At 33.8% G+C, this 19,210-nt stretch overlaps 1 protein-coding gene and 1 long non-coding RNA gene across 9 annotated transcripts in view; one reads left to right on the forward strand and one right to left on the reverse strand.

Annotated features, from left to right (window-relative positions):
• Nucleotides 1–2,475: 2,475 nt before the first annotated feature.
• On the reverse strand, nucleotides 2,476–4,394 carry LOC145975720 (uncharacterized). 2 transcript variants are annotated; one of them, XR_014440070.1, is made up of 3 exons: nucleotides 3,576–4,394; nucleotides 2,744–2,911; nucleotides 2,476–2,665 (listed from the first exon to the last, which is right to left on the reverse strand). It is a non-coding gene; the product is annotated as an uncharacterized LOC145975720 (long non-coding RNA). The 2 variants fall into 2 exon arrangements; XR_014440069.1 differs by having other exon boundaries at nucleotides 2,492–2,665; nucleotides 2,805–2,911; nucleotides 3,576–4,389.
• Nucleotides 4,395–4,583: 189 nt separating this feature from the next.
• Nucleotides 4,584–19,210, forward strand: part of LOC145975871 (uncharacterized) — a 322,438-nt gene continuing 307,811 nt past the window's right edge. For all 7 annotated transcript variants that reach the window (XR_014440102.1, XM_083106611.1, XM_083106613.1 and 4 more), the window contains exons 1-2: nucleotides 4,584–4,920; nucleotides 5,183–5,723. The gene's annotated coding sequence lies outside the window, so the exon portion shown is untranslated. The remainder of the gene's footprint in view (nucleotides 4,921–5,182; nucleotides 5,724–19,210) is intronic.

Here is a 19,210-nt window from a genome sequence, read left to right on the forward strand (position 1 = left end):
ATACTCAGAGAATATACAGTACGGTTTAACGATATTAAGATCACGTCATTTTAAGATCAAGTCATGTACATCGATTGTATCCTGTAGTTATTTTTCGTACGAGATTTTGTGCATTATATGATTTAGAATAAAATATTTTTAAATTTCTTTCTCTTTTTTGTCTCTTTTCTTCTTTCTTTCTCGAAACACAAGATCGAATGCGGATCAATCTCGAGTTTATTTCGCGTCACTCGTGTGAAAATTTACTTCTCGAATAATATAAGCGGTAGATTTATAGAAATAGAATGTGTTTGACGTTAAATCTTGTCGATCGTTTTCGATACACATGCACTCGGCCGATTAACGCAATCCGATCCGATTCCTGCGTCACACACACTTATGCACACGAATGCAGAAGCGTGTATCGCGCGGATACGCGATCGACGGCGTTTCCAGTCTCGTATGCTTTTCCCTTCAATTTTTTCGCCCGCCCTTTCTCGCGATTCCGTAATACGGATTTTTCTTTTTGCGTGCCTGGTGGCAAGAAAAACGATAGGATGTTTCACAGACCGTAAACACGAGAAAATTATCGCGCGCGTGGGAGAGATGAAAGGGGTAGCCGCTACAACGTAATAGCGAATTCTTCTCGGCAGTTTCTGCGTCCGGCGTAGAAAAATTGGCCCGTTAGTACGCGCGTGATTGCGTTGAATTATGATCAGTGTTGATAATAAGTCGACTTTTCGAACATTAATATTAAGATTATTGTCGGCGAAAGCACAGTAAAAGCGAGTTATATTACCCTTTTGATTATACCTGGTAATGATTTATGGTTTATTCCCATGCACGAAAACAATATTTTTGAATATTCTCTCTCTCTCAACACACACATAATATAATATACACACACATAATATAATAAAGTTTCGAAAAATTATGCGCGAGAGATGAATTGTGTTTAACAAATTATTAAAGGATTTTCTTCAAATAAAATTTTTATGACATTTAACAAATTTTTTATTTATATTGTTTTATCTTAAAATTTATTTAACATTATATTAAATATTATATATTATTTAATTTTTATGTTTTTTATTTGAAATTTTAATATAAATATATTTTGTGTGTGTGTGTGTGTGTGTGTGTGTGTGTGTGTGTGTATGTGTGGAAGGGAAAAAGAGACTAACAATAAGAAGATTTTATATTTGCCTGTACGTGAACAATGGAAGAGGCATTTGTTACGGTAGGTTTATATTTGACAGGTATCGAACGATATTTCCATCCGGCTAACTTTTGTTTCTGTTCGCCGATGAGTACAAAACTGTGGGCTTCGATATATGATGACACATTTGTTTTCGAAATATCTGTACTTTTCTTCTTTTTCCCGCGATTTTAAAACTTTATGCTCGATAAAAGTGCAACGCGATGCATAAGATATTCCGATAAATTTATCGTCGGAGAGAAAGAAAGAGAGAGAGAATCGAACTTTCTGATTAATAAATGATTAGTTTAAACATTGAAAAAGAATAATATTGCAAAACGACTTTTTATAAATTATAAAAATTTAATAAACAATTACACGATTTCTCATTATGTATAAATAATAAAAAAATTTAAAGATCTTTATATAAATATAATATATATTTTGAAATATTTTATAAGAAAATACATGCGCAAACTTATATGTTAAAAGCAAGACGAGTTAATTTAAAACATTAACAAAGTCGAAAAATCATTGAAATTGATATTAAAAGATAACATATATAATCATCCGTTGTATAACACGAACAAGAGATTGCATTGTCCAGAGTTAACGCATATTATTCCGTATGCGTCGTGAACGTTCATATCTGGTTGCGTGCGCGATGAATAACGAGAGAGCGAAGGAGAGAGAGACAGAAGTAAAACAATAGGGTGTCCCAGGAACGGAGGCGAGATGCGGCCGCAGAAAGGAGAATAAAGGTGTCAGGTAATGTGATATATGAGATCGATTTGAATCCGGCGTTTAAGCCGCGAACCATAATTCAATCTCGATCGCCTTTTCCTTCCTTCTCCATCTCTACCCTTCTCCATCTTTTCCGTCGTCTTTCTCGTCTTTAGCCTACCCGCTCGACCGTATACTATCCCTCAAGGGCACGTTCAATACTCGATATATACTTAGGTACATATTCGAGCTACTCTCCTTGTGGTACCCGCTCTCGCATATATAACGTATAATCCTATCGCAAACCTCGTTGATTTCTTAAGGTCTCGTTCATATTGTCTTCTTCGATTACGGATTTCTTTATGGGATTATCGCGCCGTTCGGTTTCATATCGCGCTTCGTAATTTTCACTTTATTATTATTTCGATTATAATTCCTGACGCATTGATAGCACAGTTATACCCCGAAACAACCGCTGCCAAAGTTGTTAGACGCGCCGAAATAAAAATAAATACATGCAAAATAAATATTTCTGAAATATATTTTGATTTTAAATATCATAAAGTTTTTATTAAAAAATTTCACATTTAAAAAAATATTAATTTCATCAAAAACATTTATTTTGTACAGAAACCGGAGAATGAAATGCATTTCTTCATTATTACAATTTCACATTAATTTTAAATAATTTGTAATAGATGGTAACGTAAGCTCGTATAACGTAACGTTTGTAAATTACTGTTGTCGGAAAACAATCTCTCGCATCTGCAAATAAAATAAATCGGGGAAATGCGACAAGTGATATTTGCGGAAAATCATACGTAGATGCGGAATTTATTTTACATGGGATTCGACCGCTCGCAAAGCGCGTCTTATGTCGTTGACGTGACGAGACGAGACTCACGTTTTTCCGCGCAGATGTTGCGTAAAATGCATGTCGAGACGTCTGGGATGCAAGAATGGAAGGCTCGATGATATTCGAGCGGAAATCTGGAGATCACGTAACAGACCCTTCGTGCGAGATATATATTGTTATCACATAAACATAAGTAATGCTAATCTAATGAATATATCCTATTGTTATGTCTCACATATCGCAGAGAAAAATATGTACATAATTTTTTCGAGCCGAAATATCAATATAAGCTTATCAAATTAATATAAGCTTTGGAGTGCTCGCTTAAAAAAAATATTAAAAGTGAGATAAAATATTTTCATATTTTTAAAATTGTAAAATTATTATAATGTATACATAGCAGCACCAACACTTTATCCAATTAATTGTTTATTTCAACAAATATGTTTCTTTATCTCATATTAATAATTTAGTTCGTAATAAAGATATTATTATTATATTTTGCATATTTGATATACTTGCTAAATTCAGTAAAAGTAAAAAAAAATTTTAATTTTTTACAGATTAAATATTGTTTATAACAAATAAGTAATTTTATATAAAATACATGGAAATGTATAAATTAATTTATTCATTAGTTGAATAATGATTAGTTCATTTTTCTAATAATATTTGAGAAATACTAATCGCACAGATTTATTCAGAATACACGCTAATTTATCATAAAAATACATATTCTGAGATAATAAATATTCTGCGATTACGAACATTTTATTATTAATATGAAATTATAGGTACAAAATAGACGCCGATACTTACTGATTTTGTTGTCGACTTCTCCGGTGATTTACAGCTCTTCGCCCCAATATTCGATGAAATGTTGGCACTTGTTGCAAGTCGAAGGAGAATTTTATAAACACAAAGCTTGAAATTGATTGTTGAATTTTCGTCGTTAATATTTACGATCGCAATCAACCGTATCATTCGATATTTATTATAACCTCATTTCGTGTCGAGTCATTGAAACACGGCATATAATATTGCGTACATTTACACATATGAGTATATCACACGCGGCTCGGAAGTGCAAGTCGAGCTAATTTCTCGATTAATCGTGATACACAACGTTAATTATCGACGCTTCGACGATATACTCGGATACATAACACATATATACGTCACGGAGATGTCAACGATTCGCGCCGGTATGAAGTTATCGGTTTATATTTTTCGCAGGTATGCCAACGGGCGCATAATTGCGAAAACCTATTCGGAGAACACTTGATCGACCAATCAGGACAGAGGAACTTTTTGCTCTTGATTGGTCAAAACGTTATTGTACCCCACGACTAGATTTTCGAACGCACAGATATATTTTCTATAACCTACAGATATTACGACGTCAATTAGCGCACTGAATAAAATGTGACAAAATTATATATCAAAAAAAAGCTTCAGGTATGTTTCTCTCTCTTTCTTTCACGCATTATTATTCTCTAGCAAATATGGCAAGACGAAAATTACCTCTTCGCTTTCATTCATACGTTATTACTTGCGTGAATCGACTTTCTGCGCGAGCATCGCGAAACGACGCACATACGTTGTAGATTCGTCATCGAAGGAATGCAAGAAAAAAGGTTGAAAAAGCTTTCAAAATAGAGACAAGACGCGCAGATCGGACAATGAAACGTAAACAAAACAAGAGCGAGACGGAGCATAGAGTCCCGTACGCGTCGCGGCGTACGGCGGTCGTTGGGGAGGGGGGAGTATCTGGGAGGGGAAACGCGGAGCACAAGGCAGCGAGTGTAGTACACGCGCAGCCGCCGGGACGCGCGCATCTCCTGTGTTCTTATATATCTTTTGCGGCTCTTCTCGTCGGAGAGAAGGAGGAGCGAAAGAAGCCCGCGAAATTATTGCGCGTTCGGGTTTCGCGATCGCGATATCGATACTTAATAGTTCGTATTTTGAAACGTTTGTTCTTCGATCAAGTTTTAAGTCGAGTTGCGGCGAGGAGGAGGGAGAAGAGAGAGAGAGAGAGGCTATCGTTCGGTGAGTGTCACGTGATTCGCGCCCACGACATGAAGATGCAGTGACTGTGTCGGCCGTGAAGCTGTCTGTCATTCGGAGACGCATTATCATCGGTCAAGTACGACGCACGAAAAAGGTATGGATTATCTCGAAATTTCTTTGAGAAAAAAAGATTTCTTCGGCATGCTTTCGATTTCCTTCGCTTCGCGATTGCGTCTCGTGATGTATGTGTGCTATTCTCGCGGCAAAATTGAGTCATTTGTGCACATTGAACGCATCTCTATTGCATCATGTCAATTAAAGTAAACTGCGTAACGAATCAAGATGGCGACAACAATTACCAATTGTATTATTATTGTGTCATATTTTCAATTGACTCCGTTTTTTCTTTATTATAGGACAGCCCCAACATATTACGCAATATATTATCACAGATCAAAGCTCGAGATTTTCGTGTGATTGTTCGTTTCGGGAGATTCGGGATTTTCGTGATCTTCATTATTCGTTTCGTAGTACGAACGTTCGAGTGGATAAATATTACGTCGTGTTTATTCGGAAGACTTTCGCGAGTTGTTTTCGTTTGTTGCTTTATACGAACTCTCGAAAGTTACGGGACGATGCATTAAATTATTCCAATGTGATCGCGTGAACCGCGTGAAGTGAGTCGCTCTGTCACCGTGTCTGGCGTCCATATTCGAATTCCCGCCGTGTTTGGACGCCAGGATCGCGCACGCTCCGGTAATTTTGCGGAAGCGGCGATCGTGAAATTCGCGAGTGTGCAACCGGTTGGCGTGAGAATTGCCAAAGGATCTCCAGGATGCGTCTGCATGGGACGAGAACGTCGCGCAAGGAGGAGGATGATCTGACCGATCATGAAGCAGCGTGCTGTGGACATCGCTAAAGGGTTCGTTTGCGACGACATCCAGTCAACAAATTGGGGTGAGTCAAAGAATCTTTCACACAATGCCATACTTTGAAATATTTATATGTATTATCACTCAAAAAAATGGTCTTGTAGCTACTATAATAATTTTCTGGATATGAAAAATTAATTAAGATAGATAAATGATTAGCAAATATTATGATATCGCATATATTTTGCACTTAACTTTTCAATTTAAAATCTAAATGATAGAAACAGAATTATATTATATTTAAACTGTTAGTAAAATTTAAAAGGAAAATCTTTTTGTGGTGTATATCCGTGTTAAAGCTAATCATATTTGTTATAAAATTTGATTGTGGTACATAGAAAAATCATTTCTCACAAAGATTATTCTAACTGAAGTATTGAAACTCATATTTATCCAATGCAGTAATATTTGGCAATGGGACATAAATTTGCTTAAAAAAGTTACTATTAGAATTTGCTGCTGTAAATTCCATATGTGAGATGATATTAAATACAAAAAATAGCGATAAATTTTTATTGGGACACCTAAAAATCTACTTGCATCAGCAAAACATTTTCTTGAGTGATATTTAAGATATATGTATAATCGATATTGATTATCCTTTTTTAATGTTATTTAATTTTTGTCATCAAAACGTTAAATTCACAATATATTGAACTAATAATATTCGAGAAATATTAATCGTGCAGATTTTTTTAGTTTTTATATGGACAATTGTTCAAATTAAAGCAAAGTAATAATTATTGAAATTTATATGAAATAAGATATTTTTTAATAATTATATTAATAAATATTAATCGTGCAATAAATTTTTAAATTAAAAATTCGGCAGAAATTTGTTTAAAATTCGATATTGCGTAACTCCGGTTGGTTACACTTTTATTAATTTTTTTCGTCTCATAATTACATTATATTGGAATTGCCATGTGTATAATGTTTGCTTTTTCCAATAATTATCGGATTATTCAATGCAGCCATATTGCTCGGCAATTACATAGAGTTGCTATATAATTGCTATATATAATTATAGGACTGTAATATTCACATTTATGTCATGTGTTTCTCACATAAATAGGTACCATGCAAATATAAAATAGATATTTCTAGAGATAATTAATACATGCACGGATTTCAAATACGTGTTCCGATATTCTGATATTCTATTAACAACAAATTATATTTATATGTGTATTTGCTATTGAAAATTTTGCTGTTAAAATTAGGAAAAATTGAATAAACATTGAATGTGTATATATGTTTATATCATTACATATATGTATATATAAAAAGAGAGAGAGGAAAAAGAAGTAAAATTAATCAATATCATAATTAATTAAAATTATATTTCTAAAAAATATTAATTTAAATATTTAACATACTTATCGTAAATTAATATAAAATATTATCTTGAAATGATATTACAGCACGTAATAACTATTTGATATAAAATAAATATCGCAAATATAATACATAAATATTAAAATTAAAATCGAGATAAAGATTATTTCAATCTATTGCAACGAATCTGATAGCGATAGCGGTACAATATCGTCGCAGGATGTAACACTCGCGAGATAAAAACGGTGCGGTGTATTCGGCTACTCGCCGAAAAGATCGTTAGTCTGGCGCAGCTTCCGTGAAAGGTTAGGAGAATGCGACACGATTCCGTTGAAGAAGACCATCTCTTCAAGTAGGCGCTTAAACGTCAACATCTTGGAGAGCGCAGTCACTCGCTACGAGTACGTGGAGTGCAGCAGCCGCTCCGTCCTCTCGTGATGTCTCGATTTCCTCTTTTCTGCCCCTCCCCCCTTCCTCCTTTTCTGCCCTTCACTGAAAGAGGAGCGGCAAGAATTAATGCACAGTATAACGAGGGATTCATATCAACGGAATATTTCCAGCCGTTCTATTAATTGCGCTTGCATTTCCGCTCCACCGATCGCGTTCGTGATGTATGCGAAATAATATTCGAGCTGAGGTTGCTTACCGCATTGGCTGTATCCGCATCGAGATCATTTAAAGCACAGTAGTACATTCGATCGACGTAGCACATCGAGTATAGTATTTATTTAGAAGAGAGCAATTTTTTGCAAATTATATTCGGACGAAAATCGCAGGAATTACTTTGCCATAGGCAAAATTTGTCATGATTTTCATTTAATTAAAATATCGGTTATTGAAATAATTTAGTACGAAATATATTTCGCTCATATGTGGAATGGTTTTTTATAGCGATAAAAAATATTATATTATTTTTTATAAATTTAGTAAAAATATTATTTTTTTAATTTTCCATTTGATATAATAGATAACATATTGCAAAATACATTTGAAATAAAATGATTTATTTGATAAAATATATACATATTGTTGTAATTTTTATATTATGAAGTATATACATATGTATATATATTAATTTAATATTTATTAATTATTAATATTAAATTAATTATTAATATTTATTAATTTAATATTTATAATATTTATTAATTTAATATAATATTTTTTCATGAAATGCGCCGTTATAAGGAATATCTGGTAACTTACGATAAACTACAGCGAGATAGCCTAAAGCGCAATATATTCGAAACTATGTTTAACCGCAAGAACATCCACCATAAACTATCGTAAACTTATTCCAAAACATCTTTAGTTAGTATCAGAAGTTAGTTCATTGTTAACAATAAGTAAACTACATAAAATTATAACAAAGTATATGGAATATAATATGACTCATTATAATAGAATATATTTAATGCCATATCGTATACGTAATGTTCTATTTAATGTAAAATATCGCAAATTATTTTGAAGCAAAATAGTAATGTGGAATATGTGAGAAGCTATGTATAATCACGGATAATTAGTACGATAGGTTATTATAATTCATTCCAACGTATATTGCTTTATTGCTTTATTGCGGCACGTAGCACACAGTAATATATAGTTGTACTAATATAACTTATTGTTAATAGAATGCCCATCCGACGCCTTATCAATGCAATATTCGGCGCAATATTACTATCTATATATTGCGAAATATACATAGTTTATTGGAGATTGCACTTAAATTATTGTCGTAAAACTAACTGGCAATTAATTACTTTCACGGCACTTAATTAATTGCGCTTTTACATTCGAAACAGTGGTACCGCGGCGGTAGTAATCGATAGGTAAAGATAGATAGGGAAACGGGAACGCAGGTGATAGACGATGAGAAGAGGGGGGAGGCGGAAGGGAGGAAATCACGGTATAGAGAAGAGCCGGCGAAAATTGGAGAGGTCGCATTGCTGATGAGTGCGCTGAACCAGGCTCTTCAGATCTAGGGGAGGTCCTACTCTAATTTCAGCGAGGCGCTCCATCGTGCCTCTCTCCCCATTTTCGCGGTCTTCGTTTAGAATCCGAGACTATGTTGAAAGCGAGACGACTGTGAGTCGCGCGAATGTCGTTGACGACACTGGGAGAGAAGCGTAAGAAAGAGTGGAGACGAATACTTGTTCTCGAAAGAGTTCCATCCGCGAAGTACGGTGTATATCTCGCCGAGATGAGACGGCTAGAAACAGAGGATGGTCTTATCTTCGCGACTTTCCCGAGGAATTTTTCTAATTGAGCATCTAACCCCGGGATGGATTAATATTTAGCCGCGTTAACAATGGGTGCTTTTAAGAAACGTTACCCGTGCTTGAAAAACTTGGGCCGGGATGTGCCACTAAAAAATGCAATATGTTACTTAAACCGTTTGCGCACTTAAGTAATATTTCTCACCGCAAGAACCCCGCGGTTTTATGTGGTGTACATATTTTGTAACAAGTAGACCTTGCAAGTAGTCGCTATGAAATAATGTGTATATAGACACACATATGTATATAGACATATGTATATAGACTCTTTTACCAAAAAAGAAAATAAAAATAAAATGAGAATAATGTATATGAAAATTATCTGATACATATTTATCACATTCTTTATAATATTAAAATATTTTTAAGAGATTATACTATGCATAAGTAAAGATTAAATGGTAATAAATAGTAGTAAATGGTTATATACATAAATAATGGAGATCAGACATTATTATGGGCAAAATTTAAATTTTTTTTCTACACAATTATAAGACATATTGCAATAAAATTTATAAGTATTTTTTTTTATCAAAACAAAAGATAATTGATTTCTTTTAAAAATATAAAAACATATAGATGATAAAAATAAATATGTATTGCTGCAATTCATGGTAAAAATTTAGTCAGCATTCTTCAAAATATGAAATTTTATTATTACTTATTTTATCTGTGTATTCGATAATTAATATTAATTATAAAACTGGAAACTTAACATATACGCAAATATAGCGTAAAAGTTGAAATCATTTATTGCAGATAATTAAATATTACGAAAAATATATATTACCGCTCATCGTGATCAAATATATAATTGAAAATTATTCGCGCGCGTAATTCTTTTACCATTTTTTTGCGCATCAATTTTATTAGATATCAATTTATAATAATTAACGCTATTACTTTACGACATTGTTTACATATTTACCATAATTAGCGGTGCAAAATTTATGGAATACAAACGGACGTGGTGACCGAACGAAAGAGGAACTGAAATACGTGGGGAGGGTGGCACGGTGTTTCATTTTGAACGAGGAGCATTCTCCACGGCCGGCTGGCTCGCTCTAAACAGGCAATATTACCTATTGACTTTGGCCCGCGTGGGGGTTACTTTGTCGTTGGTTGACCGGATACCCAGGTTTGAGCAAAATTTATCTATATGCGGCTTTATTTTATACGAATTCTAATTCGGGAAGTTTGATTATTAAAATAACTAATATTGAATAATAAAATATTGAAAATATAAGTAAAAAAATTCTTAAAAATAGAAGTCTTACGGAATCAATTAAAATTATCATCGGGGAGAGAAGATTCAAAGCGTGGAGAAAAATTGGGGATCAAATTTTCAAATATACGTATATATATATATATATATATATATATATATATATATATATATATATATATATATATACCGATTTTAAGATCAAGAAGCCTTTTTTATATTTTTTTTTCTCTAAAATATTCCTCGCGATAATCTTTAATTGCTCTAAACTGTATATATTTGAAGTAATATTCTTTAATTTTGAACGAATGATTAATCAGAAATTTTTACCGAATCATGATCTCTACATGTTCATCTTAACTGATTTGTCCTGCATTTGGTTTATTTTTACTACTTCGCATGATTTATTCAGTTTTGTAGGATTCACAGACGCTTGTAAAATTTTGGGCTGTGGGCGCGAATAGGCCTCTTCGCGTTTTGTTTTATGACTATGTCTTGAATAAGACATAGTCATAAAAGATGCATTAAAAGATTAAAAAGAATTTTTTAATCTTTTAATGCATCTTTGCGGAAAAACATTTTTTCAACTGCGGTTTCTCTTTTTACGTTTTGTTATATAAAACTTTTTCGATATGATACGTGTGATTATGTTTTCAACTTTGTAGTATTGATTTTATTTAATTGTGTAAATATATCTTTATCTTTATAGTGATGATTTTTCAATGTTTATTATATAAATTTACTTCATCCGATTATTCGCTGTTCGATAGGTTTGTTATCACAACGGAAGTGATATCATAATGTCTGTTTCTCTTGTAGGAAATATTTTCCTGAAATTGTAATAACAAAACCTATATATACATATCAGAAATAATACATATTATCATTCATGTCTCGTATCGTTATCGTAATTTTTAGTAATATCGCGTTCCGATAATGTAATATTCCGCATATATAATTTCACAATTACATTTCGTGCAATGTATACTGTCATCCATAGATTTGTAATTGTGAATAAATGAATACGAGAAGAGTTGCCACGTATAAAAAATAATAAAAATTTATACATGTTTTAAGCTTTTTTTAAATTTATTTTTATTTATAAACTTGTTACAAGAACGTGACATAATAATGTTTTAAAATTTGAAGCTGGTTTGAGTCAATTTTAGTGTTTGAATATACGATAATTAATTACATAAAAAAATATATATGACTGAATATTTTACAATTTGCTTTTAATATTTAATGCAATTAAAAAAATTATAAAGATAATAAAATAGATAACAACTTTTTCTTTATGATACATAGAAAGAAACTTATAGATGCTACTGTATTCTTGCATTTCCACAATGAACAATCAAATATCGATAGGTCATTGAAAAATACGCAGTACGTCAACGATACGCCATCCGTCATATTATCAGCTTACAACATCGACGTGTATATTTTTTTACACGTTCTAATTATAACGTCGTGCGTTCAACCCTGCGTACGGTCAATTCGGATTTCGGTCGGTCGACGGGTAAAATAACTCGAATCATATTACACGTGCGTTAATACGCGGTGCGTAACGCACTGACCCGTGCCGCAACGAGCAACGAATAATAAACGAATGGATCAGTAATGGAACGTCCAGATGTGAGAAACGGAACAAGTTGAATTTTTCTCAATAGTTACTTGCGTCATTCAGCGTTCAATATCTTATTTCTACCACGCAAGATCTAGGAGACATTTTGTTTTCTAGAGTTATCAATTAAAACGTATCGATACGGAATCGCATCAAAGTGTTATCGTTATTATTACAAATAACATTTTCGCATTAATTAATAAAAATGATTGTTAATACATTTATCTAGAAAAAAAATTTAATTTGATAAAACCAATTTTTAAAAATTAAGAATCATAAAATTAAATTAAATTTAAAATTACAACTAATATATAAGTGTTATTTGGTTCATATTGCAATCAATGTGTTCATTTTATTCTAAAGAAACATCAAATTACATCACAAGCACATTATAAATAAAAGTTTATACTTTTAGATTTTATTTTTAATTTTTAATTTTTGATCCTTAAAAATGCTAATTTCTAAATTTCGATATTCTTCTGGTAAACGCAAGAGTATCACGATATAAAAAATTTATTAGTGTTGAGAAATTTTACAATTTTCGTAAAATTTGAGAAATTGCATTCATTTCTCTAAAAGTTACCGCAAAATCTCTGACGATATGTATTGACCACAGGCAAGTTCGTATTTCTTGTATCTTCGATAATTATTCATTTTCCTGCGCGTAATTTGGTTTAATTTAATTGCAAACGTCGCGCGTTTGCCTGCTTCCCCTCTCGCACCTCACTATACTCTCATTCTCTCTCTTTCTCCCTTTTTGTTAGCAACAACCCTTCATGCATTTCCCAGACTGGCTCAATATAAACTGCAATTTAATTGCCGAGCTTGCCAATAAACCATGCTTCCTCCGTAATTTCGCGGCCGAGAGCCGTTCATTGCAAAATCAAGGGCGCGCAATCAAATTCGGCGACGATTGCAATTAAGACATTTTTTCAGTTTTATTTTTTTAATATCTTTATTTTATATATTAGACGACTATGTGATCATGTTTTTAGCAAATACGTGATTTTATTTTGCTTTTCTTTTATAATAAAATCGCTAATTGCGATTTAAATCATCGTTGATTATACTTAATTATTCAAAGATTTAATAAAATAAAAATTTAATAAATTTTATAATTGTTTAAAAATTTTATAAATATTTTTACATATATTAGATGTTTTTTTATAATAGAGTCATCATCGATTTCAATTATTCATAAAAAAATTTTTATTCACGTATTATCAAAATTTATCTATAAATTATATTTTTAATTGTTTCTGGGGATCGTGATATATACACATTGCGTGCGCCCAGTCAGCGACTAATTGGCAATGTGAAATTAATGTGGTTTAAATTAAATTGACATTCATGTTATTTTGTCCGGCTATATGTCCCCTCCATAATTATTTAAATGATGATATAAAGAGAAGTCCATATCTCTTTTTTTTTTCGAGAGATTACTACCGATTTTCGGCATTTCACCATGTATCATCCAAGCGATTGATAGCGATTATCAACCGAGTTTTGAAATCCCACGAACGAACAAGTATTATCTCGTTTATCCGGCAACGACGGTAATTATCGAGCCGCCTGGCGCTATTAAATTAATCTGCCGCCATCGATATCGCCCAGCCGTGGCAAAATCCGTGGCCTTATGGCGATAAATACGTAGTTACACCGGCCGGTCAGTCCCGCTGTATTTCATTCATGGCTCGCGATTTGTCACCTTTTATACGCCTTTTATGTTCCGACCTGTTTCTTAAACGCTCGTTTCTATGCTCGTCTATTGCGATTCTTGTGTTACCGAGGATACGTGTTGCGTATACCGCTATATTACGTACGCCGTTCGTTATATGTACTACACGCGTGCCCAATGGGGAATGACGACGCTTATAGCTACCTAATATAGGCGTAGGCAATAGAATATCGGATGGCGTTCGATCGAGCGTCATTGAGAGAAATTCCAGAGGGTGGTATTGCGTCGTGAGAAGAGAGAAATCCTACTGGGACTAAGACTAGGGAGAAATTTCTCCACTTGAACACCGTCGATCTTGCGTCATTCGAAATATTGTATTAACATCTGCTAGGAAAATATGGCGATGGCTTCCTCGATAATTAATCTTTTGCGAATTATACATATAGCATGACGTTAGACATTTGTTAGACTTTGTCTAGAATATCATATGTATGTATGAAAATTTATAGAATTATTTTTATAGATTATAACTTTTTAATAGAGAGAATATATAATGTGGAAAAATTATAAAACATGTTGGTAAATAAAAATAGAAATTAAAAATTATTCGATTTTTTTTTAATATATAGATATTATATAATTTAAAATTGACTAATATAATGTTATAATGTTTATAAATAGTTTCACATATTTTTAATCACATTAATTATCTTGAAAAAAATAACAAGAATCAATAAAGTAATCTAAATTAAAGAGAGTTCAACAAGAAAATCTGTTCAATCATTTATGTTGATTATTGCACTTTACAAAGCTTGAAAGTTTGAAAGGAATTTTACAATTCCTTACTGTTACATGTTTGTCAGGAACATGATGAATGAAGCCGAGTGAATAAGAACGCTTTCATGGAAATTTTCTCTAGTTTTAATAAGTCCATATTTAGACGAGGACTCTATATCCACAGTCAATCGAGGCTTTGCATTTGAAAAACGATCGTATTGGAAGTCTCTAAGATGCATTCGTAGGTCTTATTTAACAAAAAAAACTACACGACTTTGTTCACCGCTTTGTGCGACTTCAATAAGATTTTTGTAACGAGAATATTATTCATGTTACTAACCATGCCTTAAAATCTGTGAAGAAAATTCTTTAAAAACAGTGTTGATGGAAAACTTGAAGTGAAATATGGATTTGTATATTTTAGAATACATATCTCGTATAAAACAGTTATATTTTCAAATTTAATATTTTTCTTCAGATACATAGTTTGCATGATATTGCTTATTTGATATTTTATAAAAAATATGTAATAATTATATAGTAAGTTAGTTTTATGATTTGGATGATACGTAATTTTCTTTCTTCTGGATAAAATTGATCATTTCTAAATAAGTCGATATGTCTAGAGTTATGAAATTATGGATTTTAATTTCTAGAATTTACAAGAATATATATATGAATAGTATTGCACAAAAATATTCCTTATGTGAGTTGATATCATTAAAAATTATTTTGTATTTTATTGTAGTTTAAATTGTTAGTGTGTACGCAATATTAAAGTATTAAATTATCACTTTTTTCATAAATAATTATTTACAAAAATACTACAAACTATACTTTCTGCCTTCTTTCGATCGGATTAAAACGGATATGTTCTTATTTGCGGATCCTGAGCAAGATGGAACCGAATTCGCACCATCTGGCACTCGGAATGTCCGCCGTATTACTCTTGAAAGCTTAAGGTTCTCTCGAGAGACGCGTCTCTCCTGTGGCGCGCGTGTATTCATCGCGTAATTAACGTCTCGTAATTATAGGCACAACAGGGAGAGAGAGGAGGAGAGAGGGGAAGGGAGAGGAAGTGACAGAGGAGTTGGACGTTCCACGGACGCGTTCTCGCTTCTCATCCGGTCGTGGACATTACGAGCTTTCACGAGGCCGCATCGCGTGAATAAGGAACTGAAGAGGGTGTTACGTGCATTATGGACCTCTTGACGATGGGCCGAGTGTCGAGGTCTACGAGTCGTTCATTGCTCGGTCGAGACCTGGTTCGTTCTTAGGCCTTCTTTGAGGCGGTCAGTTTCTCTGGCAGTCATCTCTGTTTCTTTTCTCTCTCTTCTGTCTCTCAATTTTCTTTCCTCTCTCGTCTCTTCTTTTTGGACACTTCTCTTTATGCGCGCGTCCAATTCAGCGGGTTCTTGCTTGGTCGATCATGTATTTTGCAGGCGTTGCCGCGGGGACGTCTTTAAGTCACCATCACGTCGAGAATTATCCGCGTTCGTGGGAAAACCGATAGAAACGATCTCAGTTTCTCTTCTCTCTCATTCGAGACACTACTTCGGCATTGACGAATGGAGGTGGTTGACCTCCCAGTTCTTTAAGAGACGCGCTACTACTCTCTCCACCTGATACCTCGGCAATGAAGCTGTACAACGATTCTTCACTGCCAAAGATAGGTCGGTTCGTGAATGCGCACGGATGTCAATGGGATTAATGTTGCTCGATTAATGGAATTGTTTGCTGTAGACGGTACGGAAGAACCAGGCTCGACTAGTAGCAAAGTATTAGCGATAAATGTAGTTTTCTCGATCTCTTTTCGGAGAATTTTCGTGAAGATAATATCGCGATTGACGATATTTTTTTTATTTTTTCAATGAGAGACACATTGAAATTTTTAAATCAGATTAATAGCTATTGACAATTTTTTCAAACCATCAATCTTTGATCTGATCGAGTACATTAGAATAATACCTTGCGATGAAATGCTGAAACAAGGTACGAGACAAATGAGAAGGAAGAGAAACATAATAGTTCATTGCGCGTACAGTCTATTAACACGAATAATGCGAGAAGTTAGTGCCGACTGATCGACACCGACGTTGTACATACGTGGCTCTTCTATCTTTCACCTCCTACTTTGCGGTTAGACGGGCGAACGGAAGTTATGCCTTTGAATCGCTTCGCGCAACGCTCGGCAAACTGCAACGAACTGTTGCGAGCGATGAGGGAATCATTAGTCAGGTCGATAGGTCCTCTGCTGAGTCATAAAGATAGCGCAGTCTCCGGCGTCCATTTTTATAGTTGCTTTTGTAGTTATCATCGTATCTGACTACTTGGACGATAGTGAAAATGATTTATTTGATTTTAAAGTACGGTGGAAAAATTTTTGTATAATTTCATTGTTTCTTCTTTGCTAATGTACAAAGTTAAAAATAAAATGAAGAGGGAAGCGAATAAAATTAATTAATTATTTTGATATTTTACTATAATCGTATACGCGTCTTTGTACGCGCAGATGTATAATAGATTCTATTTAAACTTTTAACTGTATTTTTAATTAAAATTAATTTTAATTAAAATGAAACGACCAATTTTTGACTTTTCTTCCGTGAAATGTGAATACACGAACGTGATTATTAACGAACAGAAAATTTTCTGGAGCCGCGGGCGTTTTCCGGGCATTGAAAGTTTAAATCATTCGCCATTCATTGAACTAGCATAAAACTTAATGAAGCGAAATACAATGGCATAGTGAAAAATAAATCTATTAATACTTGTTAGAGATTATTATACTTTTATTTCTACTTTTCCGATATTTTATAATAATTCGGTTAGAATTTGATTTTCACGATATATAAATTTTGCATGTAAAAATTTATGCTGTTTGCCTCTGCTTTTTATCGTGATAGTGTTGATTAAAGCGATCCTCTTAATTGCGCTTTTATGCTAACGGATATAGAATATATCGATTATTGGCTCGAAATAAATAAAAAATCAGTTACGCAAATCCCAATATTAAAATATGGTATCATAATTGTTGTCTCATTCTCTTTTTCTCCTCTTCTCTTCGTTTCATGTATTTCATGCAAACCTTTGAAAATCAATTCATTGCTTTTTATTTAATATTAATTCGCGATTTTTATGTTTACATCGGTGTTTCATCTTTTGCTACCCGACTACATTTTCTCTCGGACTCCGACTGGGTTCGCTCTTTCTCTTTCCTCGGTTCATTAATTACGACAGATTCCTGCCGCTTAACAAAATACATTTTACTTTTGTCGGGTGCCCGGTACACGTAGAATAGGCACGAGTCGTCATTCGGTCATGAAATTGGTCACGTGGCTGGAAATGTTTTATACGCGTGTAACTGAGGAAGACAGAATGAGAGAAAAAGGGAGAAGGAGAGAGAGATAGAGAATAGGGAAGAGGAGAAGAAAGGGTGGGAGAGAGAAAGAGAGATGAAGCCGGTCCGTACAAGGGGATGCGCCATTTCGATCGAACTCGATTTGTTACGTAAGCGAATATACCCGGTATTCCCGGAGAGAACCGTGTTTATCGCGCTGTGAAAACCCTTGTCACGTGCAGTCGCGGAAGACGGACCTAAGTTCGTAACTGTAACGTTCCTGCTGCAATCCGCGCGCTATCCGCACGTATTTCAATTTCGTTTATGATCCCATCGTGCGTGAGCGCGATGAATGCAAAGCTGTTCATTCGACGCAATTCGAGGATGTGATGCAGTTTGAGATATTGCCTGATATGATTAAAATTGAAAAGTTGAACGATGATGTCTGTAAAGTTAACGTTACATTTTTTCAGAATATTGATATAATAATTCTTGCTGAAAAAATTCTAGTCAAACAACGTTGAAAGAGAGACACATCAAAAGTTTAGCGAATAAATATAAAAAATAAAAGTTCAAAAAAGTGCATGGTGCATTTTTTGTTATAAAAAAATTGATATCTTTTTAATTTTATTCAAAATCTGTTTGTAAGCACATATTTAAATATAGTTTTATGTTGAAATACGGGCGTATATATATCTTTAAAAATAAAAGTTATAGATAACATTTAAGAGAATGTTACATCTATCGATTGTTCCCATTACGTTAATCCGTTCTTACCCGTAATCTCGATTGTGAAGCCTGAATTTGAGCACGTCACAGGACCATCTTGCGTTAGATACATAACGCTATTATGGTATTATCTGACGTAATCGCGTAATTGCATCGAGACGGTGATTTGCTTCGAAAAAACTGTTCACGAAACGATTGTGCTGTCCGTGATCTCGAACGAATATCAACCCTCGACGAGACCGACATGGTTACTTCCGGTCGACGGCCAGATTTCACGGCGAATTAAAAATTTCGCATCCTGGCGAGTCGCGCGCTCGCCAGTCGATGAATAAAACATCGTTCTGCGTGGTTAGTCTGATTATTTACGCAGGTACGCGAGCAGTCGCGCGAGCCAAAATCGATGTAGCTGCGGCTTGTAAATATCTAGTATTAATATACATCGGGACATCTCTGTGCGCGTGGCACAATTTTTAACGTTGCCGTTTTGAAAAGCAAAATCAAAGCGTGTAGTGAATGCAT

This window comes from Camponotus vicinus, unplaced genomic scaffold (assembly GCF_025532165.1).
Source record: "Camponotus vicinus isolate PSW18456_S1 unplaced genomic scaffold, iyCamVici1.0 SCAF_8, whole genome shotgun sequence".
Taxonomy (NCBI): Eukaryota; Metazoa; Arthropoda; class Insecta; order Hymenoptera; family Formicidae; genus Camponotus; species Camponotus vicinus.